An 8133-nucleotide genomic window follows, 5' to 3' on the forward strand; every position below is an offset into this window, starting at 1 on the left:
TAATTTTAATTCTTTTGTAGTTGGTATTTTGAGGAAATAGAAATGCTTTTTGGAAGGAATTGAGAATTCATCTGTGTTTATTTTTCTTCTGACAATTTCCCTGGCTGATTTATACTTTTCATTCCATATTTCTTTAACGCTTGCCATTATATCTGAAGTAGATAATAACTGTAGGGAGTAAAGGCATAGTTTTCCAAGTTTTATATAAAATTTCAAGAGGAATAGGAATAGCTTCAAAATGTATTTATATGGCTTCCCATAGAAAGTCTGTTTGAGGATGAGTGTAGTTTAAATTCATTAAATTCATCCAAAAATACTTGTTAGATCAAATGACTGAGAGAAATTATTTGATGAACATATATAACATTAATGATTGTACTAGAGAATATCTGGGTTTATTGTGCTATTTTAGCTTTTCACTGCATGATGCAGCCTTCATAATTTCAGCTAAGTCATATAGTGGTTTCATGTATGTGATTTTTTTTCAATATTTCAGGAATGTCCTGGCAATAATATGAGATCTATAATATACTCCCCTATGTCTTGTATCTTCCTTATGTAAGACATTCTGTCACGTTGGATTCAAATCTATCTTGGTATCATAAAGACCTGCTGTTTTCCTCTTTGCCTTTAAAATGGTGCACTAACAATAGAAGTACTCACTGACGAAACCATGGTTACAGTGGAAAAAAGTTATATCTGCATCACTGTGAATTTCTTTTCATTTTTGTTGTGTCCTTCATTGTAGGCATGTATCCAGCATCTAACATACTAGCATTTGCTCTGGTATTTTGAGAGAGAGAGGGTTCAGATATCTAAATATGCCCTTGTTTTGAGAAAAGGGCATCTCTGTTCTCAGAGTACAAAAATCTAAATATGCCCTTGTGACTCTTTAGAAAGTGGGAGAAGAGCAAAAATCATGCTGATTTGACATCACTTCTTTTTAAGTGACATATCAGTTGTCCTTCCTTTTGCATCACTGATGTAAAGCAAAACCAAATCAGAACACCTATCAGGCACTTTTCTCTCTGGATTCAGAACCAGACCAAAGATCAATGAAACTGCTCTCAAAGTAAAATACTAATCAGCAGGAGTTTAAGTGTGTCATAATATGATTCTATATGGTCAGCAAATAAAGCATCAGATGTATCACTTTTCAAAACAAATTAATCATCTCTTTCCAGTATATTTATATCTTCTACATCAAGACAGCAAATAGAGCAGAAAACCAACTCTTTCATATTCAAATTTTGCTGAACACAGGATGACACTAACAGCTACAGAGCTTGAATTTTATTTGCATGTATTTTTTTCTCACACTTGCCTCTTTCTTGGATCACACTTGGACATCCTTATTCACTAAGTACTGTGACAAATGGTAACCATCCCTCCTGAAGATGAGTTTAATTGTGGAGTAATGGAGTGTTCAGTATGTATAACATTTTCAAAATTCAGCCTCTAGAAACAGAAGTTGTCATAGTAGCATGAAGTTTGGGAGTAAGTTGTTCTGTTTTTTATGTAGAAGAAAATGGAACATTCATTGTCACTTCTAACTTTTACATGATACCATATTTTTCCTTCTATGAAATAATGTATCACTATCTCAATAGGCTTATGATTAATGAAGCATTGGGATACAGTTTAAACAGCAGAACCGTAGTTTAATCATACAGAACACTAAGACAAAAAAATCAGTTTCTGACATAGGTACAGAAAACATGCTTTACAAGGAGCAAATCCCTGATGTTTTTAATTTTCTTTTTCTTTATAATGATATTTAGCAGTTTGCAGAATGATGTCTTCTCTTGGGAGAAGAGGGTAAATATTGAGCAGAAAAATTTTAGTGTGGATGGGGGGAAACAAATTTCAAGTGATCACAAACAATCCAAAACTATCTTTATCATGTTTGCTGCAGACAGGTTTTCTGTCTAGTACAAATGTTTCTACTTTTTCTTCCAGCTGTCAGGGAGCAGCAAGGGCCAGCTGCTCCCTAAGGGAAGGTGAGCCAGGAGCCAAGGAAGATAACAGGGCCAGCAGGGCAGGGGCCTCCCAGGCCAGGACCCTGTCCCACAGTACCCAAGTGAGATGAGTGGGGCAGGCTCAGAGGTGGTGGCCAGGTCCAACCAACAGTCCAGGTCATAAGGCAATATCACAGTGATGAGGCAGGTCCAAGATCAAGCCAGGAAGTCAATCCACAGCTTAGAGTTAGGATCAGGCCCAGTAAGTGCTGGGCAGGTCCATAGTGACAAAGCAGGGTTGAATACAAGCTGTGAAATCAGTCCTCAGATTCATATCTGGCTCAGTGGGGTCTGTGGCCAGGAACAGACAAGACTGTCCCCTGCTAGAGATGAGGACTCCTCCAGCATGGCTCAGGCAAGGACTTGAAGCAGCCAAGGCTGAGCTTAAACAGGGCCCATGGGCAGGGGTGTGGAGAAGGCCGCAGGTGAGGCTGGTCAGGACTGTTAAGGCCTATTAGTGCCCTCAGGGCCCTAACACCGGCTCCTGTTTTCAGTGCTTATACACTGAGTTGTGTGAATGCCCTATGAGTACTGATTTGGGCTGTGGACCCAACAGCATCAGCCTTCTTGTTATGTCTGCAGGACTCCTTGTTGGATGACATCAGTTGTGTGTAGCTTTCTGGTGAACAGAGGATGGACTGAGATCAGAACTGTAGGATAAAAGCAGGCTATAAAAAAGGAAAATAGTCATCAGGATGTGAAAAATAAATGAACTGCACAGCAGAGAAGGACCTGAAGTAAGAATAGACAAAAGAAAGAACAATTGAAGAAGCCCTAACAAGGGAGAGGGGGAACAAAAAAGTGTGACAGCATGTGAAGGCCAGTTTGCTAATGAAGCCTAGCAATAAAGATGTTGTGAGCCACTAAGCTAAGATAGTTTACTTCAGGAAAATACTGGGTCCTTGTTTTTAAAACCAGAAATATTTAGTCTTTAAGATAATATGGGCATATATAGTAAAAGTAAAAGCAGTTCAATGTATTTTATTTTCTGTCTGGGATATTTTAGGGTCACTTGTTTTATGTTGTCTAGTATGAGTGAGCTTTTACATCCTCAAATGGGATTTTTGTTCCCTATACCCACTGAAGAGTCCAGCCTTTATTACTCTGTGATGTTTTTCCAGCCTTTATTACTCTGTGATGTTTTGTTCTATTAGGAAGATGGAGCCTTATTTTGGGTGTGTGAAGAAAGCTGTTCATCTTTAAACCAAACATCAATCAAATATCTACAGACTTTTTTCTTTTGTTCGTTCTTTACCATGTGCATACAGAGAGATGTTTGATCTCAAACTCCAAAGAAAATTTGAAAAGAGAGATAAAGGAAACGACATCTGGAATATCTGCGTAAATATTTCCTGGCTCTTTCCTGAGAAGAAAATGCATTGACACCAGCAAAGTTGCAAAAAGATGGATTCAGAATAGCAATCACAACTTACAGTAAAACTAAAACAGCCTCATGAAAAATCTGCTTTGTCAAAAGTAATATTATCCTAGAAAAAACAATAAAAGGAAATGCCAAAACCAAATGACTGCTGTTAGAAATAAATGCCTGATCTAATAACCTGTAATTCAGCCAGACTTTGTGACCTATTAAGAAATGGCCAATGGTCTTGGAAATACTTCTGTAAAAATAGCATTATGGATATTACACTTCTTGTCATTACTTAATATCCCATGTCAAATGAGCAATGCTTTAAACCTAGAAAGTGTTAGTTATGGCTGGAAGGAGAATGAGTGAGAATGAGTGTTCTCTCTTGGAATTACAAGCTAGTAGTGGTATTTCCTTGAGTCATACTATCACCAGTAATAAATATTTAACAGTTGGATTATAGGCTTTGGCTAGATATAGAACTTGCACCAGTTTAACTAAAATTATAGCATACCATACTTATAGCTTTTTCAGCTGAACCAAATCAAAAGAGAGGTCATATGAAGGGCTATTAATGCTTATTGTGGCTGTACCAAGACTGGATCTAAGAATAAATTTTGAAAGCAACCTGAAACAAAAAAAGAGGTGTATTTGGAATAAAGGGGAAAAGTGTTTCCATGTTAACATTCTATAGGCACAGGGGTTTTTTTCTTGGCTTCAGAAGAAAAAATAATATATCAATATATTAAACTGATGTGTTATATGACATACTTTTAGGTTTAAATAAGTTTTATTACTAAATATTGTGAAGTAAATTATTCTCTTAGTCACATTGGTATACATTAGAGTTTGAACGAGGAACGCACATTTTATTCAATGGGGTAACTCCCTTATATTAGTAGAGTTGCAATAAAAATAAATTTGGCTCCATGTGTTTTATGCTTATGTGCATCTGGAAGAAATACTTATAAATCTTAGTATCTTTTGCAGTTCAAAAATAAAAACAAGCTCCTTGTGAGCATGTGGGAGTGATCTGAAATAGAAATCAGAACTGCGTAGTAGAATTTTTAATCACATTTATTTCAAAAGCAAGTTGCTTTCTACAGTATTTCACTAATTGTACAAATGGTTTTATTTGTGTGTTTGGTTGTTGTTTTTCTGTTACTTACGGCAATATGAACAGGGGATGGTAGCAGAGCTGAGAACATCTTTTTTTACAATTTATAGAGGTTTCAAGAAATTTCCCATTATTATTTCACTGTATTGGAAGGAGGAGATGAATTCTACTTAGACAAATCAAATTCTGTGGACAGCAATTCAAAAATCCAGTCCCAGTTAAATTAGTTATGCAACTTTACTGAATAAAAAGGAGTATGACTCCAGAAAACCTCCATTTTACTATATTTACATCACAACGTTAAAAGAGTACATTGCATGCAGGGCCATACCTGTGGAACATTTAAGGATCAGAGAAACAAAGTATCCATTATGTGGAAGAGCATAATATGTTCTCTATATATTAGCTTAATAGAACTTAGTATGTTCTCTATATATTCTAATATAGTATAGTGGGGCAACACTAATTATATTGATTTTAAAAAAGTATTTCATATTGTTTTAGTCAAATTCTAAACAGATGTGAAGAAATGAAAAAAAGTCCTCTGAAATCCTTGTCCACTACAAGCCCAGGAATAATTCTAATTTATGGCCGAGATTTACAAAATGCTTAGTTTGTCATTTACTGTTCAAAGTACCTAGCTCCACCACTCATGTACTCTCCAGTGCCTATATGTCAGTGAACCAGGGAAAAGGTATCTAAACACAGATGCTGTCCCACAGTTAATTAAATGAAGCTGATGCACAGCCCTGAACCTCAGAGGACCAGAGGTCTATCTTGTCAGGACTTTACATCCGAGCTCTTGTGTGCCAAATGTAACATACACAAAAGAAGGCTGCTGGGCGAAGGCCTGTGTCAGGTGTGTGCTCGTTTCAGATGTGAGAGATTTAGGATCAAATTCCTAGCCTACCTGACGCAAAGTAGTGACCTGAACCTGCGTCTCTGGTAAATGCCCAGCCCTAATGTCTATGGGAAGGCAGGGAATCTCAGGCGTCCATGTTGAAATTTTTCCATTTTCTATACTCAACAAAGTGTTCTTTGAGCCAGAACTATATCTCAGAGACTAGAGTCCTCACCTGTGATGTACGCAACTGAGACTCAAATACTCTTTTTGGAAATAGTTATTTAAATGGACTAGAGGAATCCAACACAAAGTACTTCTGAGAGAGGGTTATGCTATTCAGAGCTCTGATGATTTTAGCACCAATCTTGGTGATGATGTCCCTGCTTCAGATTGGGTCCAATAGGATTTGGACACTGACTTTCACATTACTTAGCTGAGGAGCTTTAACTGCTAAGACATTGGTTATTCTATTACACATGTCATTTTCTTCTTAACAGAAAACTAGTCTCTAGCCAGTTAATAAGAGAGGTTTCCCACCAAGATATCTCAGTCAGAAAGAGTCACCTGCCTGGCCAGATTTAGACACATGTCTCTAAAAAAGAGTAGGTGCCTAAGTTCCTCTTCATTTTGCAGCATTTCAACTCATGATTGGCTTAAGGAGATGAATTACTACTTCCAGTTTTTCCCTTTAGGCATGTTATTGCATAGTTTGGCAGGCCTGCACAGTTACATCAGAGATGGCAATTCTGTGAGGTGGCAGGATGTTTTGAGATTATGGTACTCAGAATTGCAATAATTAAATTTGTTACTTAAGTACAAGCTTAAGTACTTAAGTGTAAGCTATTACATATGTTTAGTAGCAACCCTTTTCTAGTTAAAGCTACACAAAACTTCTATGATGAAATCTGAACCTTAGCCTGCTTTTGCTGATATTCAGGAACCAGAGTTTAAATCGTATCCACAGTTACTTACAGAAATAGAGCTTGGCTGAATTGTAAGTAGTGAATGAGCAGGCCTGAAGACCTGTATTAGACAGAAGTTCAATGCAAGTTCACAGGATGCCTAACAATGACTCCATGCCATATGATTGAGAATTATTTCTGCAGTGCTGAATAATGTAGAAGACTTGTTAGGCGAAGCTGTGAAAAATGATGAACTACTAATGGAAGAAGTGTAAATCACAATAAAAATATACTCACAGCTACTTCATAGGAACCTCCATAATACATTTTAATATTGTCCATTTGCATATAGTTTGTGTGTGTGTGTGTGTGTGTGTGTGTATGTATGTATATATAAAATCAAAGATAATGTTTGTGAAGTTCATAATGAGAGAAGGAGTACGGGTGGAAGCAACTCTGCAAAGGAAATAGCATAGCGCTATTGGGAGGAAAATACTCCAGAATGGCATTTAGCACCACCTCTTTTTTCCTTCTCAGGACTCCCCACTGAGATTATATAAATAGTGCATACTGGGATTTAGTTAAGTGCTAATCCTACCTAAAATACAAATCAGGCCCCTCCCAAAATTCTCTTTATTCTAGACAGCAACGCAGTCCATCTACTTTCCAGGACCCTCTCTAATTTTCCTAATTGTTCCCTTAGCACTTAACATTAGTCCTTGATACTTAGAGGAGGCTGGACAGAGTGGTTGGCTGTCTCACAGATCTCAGAGCTCTGCTGAGATTCAGATTTAAGCAAAAAGCAGATTGACTGCTTCTGGAGGGTAGTCATTAAGGAAAAGAAAGCACCTGTGTTAGCTGGACAGGATCTCCCTCCGTAGGTCTTTGGAGGCACTTGTTTCTCTCCACTGACTGGGAATTAAGGCAAACTGGATTACCTTCCTGCAGCAGTCATCTGTAGTGTTGGTGAGGTAGTACCTTTTTTAGGCACTGAGGATAGGAAAGCTGTAATGCATCTACAGATACTGATAATTTGTGTTAGTTCTTTTCCTTTGTCAAGCATGATTGTGCTTTTGTGTTGTCATAATTTTTTATCAAAATGTATTAATTTTATTTCCAAAGCTTCTGTCTCATTTTTGTGAGTCAGGTCCAAAGTAACCTTCCTGTTGTAAGCAGAAAGTCAAATCAGATAGTAAATTCTAAGAGATAGCTTGCATCATGAAATCAATGCCAACTACAGGCTATTGTCCAGGAGCCTGTGGACAGCAGAAGTGATAGTGCTCGGCTGAAGTCAAGAAAAATTTTTGGAGCTCACATTTACTGTAATTCACTAAGTAAAAGTCAGTACTAACCCCGCACAAACCGAACCCATGACATTTCACGCAGTTCACCTTCCCACTCTGAAACAGGCAATATTTTCCACTACGTGTTCTGACAAATAAGGCATCAAAGGCTTGTGCACATCTTAAGCTTTTATAGCACCAGAGAATTTGCCAGCTTTGTCAGATGCTAGTAGTGAGTCGAGTGGATTTATCTGGGCATTCCAAGTAAGTCTTTCATGTGCTCTACTTTCTTTCAGTTATAGCTCCTGTTGACTAATTTGTAATGTTGTGCCACTTTTTCCTTCAGAAATGAATCAGTCATGCTTAGAGGTAATGAGCCAAATTGTGTGGGTGTGTCCTCACCAGCAGACAGGCCAGAAACCAAAATACACTTATCACAGCTTCAAATATCCCATCTTACATGTGTCATTCTGTCTTGCCAGTCACGAGGTAAAACAAACAGGATATGGATCCACTACTAGAAAAACTATTTCTTGCATTTATTTCTCTTCTGGCATCATTTGTGATAGGGGTACAAAATCCGTGCAGATTTTGCACGATTGA

Source organism: Apteryx rowi, unplaced genomic scaffold (assembly GCF_003343035.1).
Source record: "Apteryx rowi isolate R43461 unplaced genomic scaffold, aptRow1 scaffold_889, whole genome shotgun sequence".
Classification (NCBI taxonomy): Eukaryota; Metazoa; Chordata; class Aves; order Apterygiformes; family Apterygidae; genus Apteryx; species Apteryx rowi.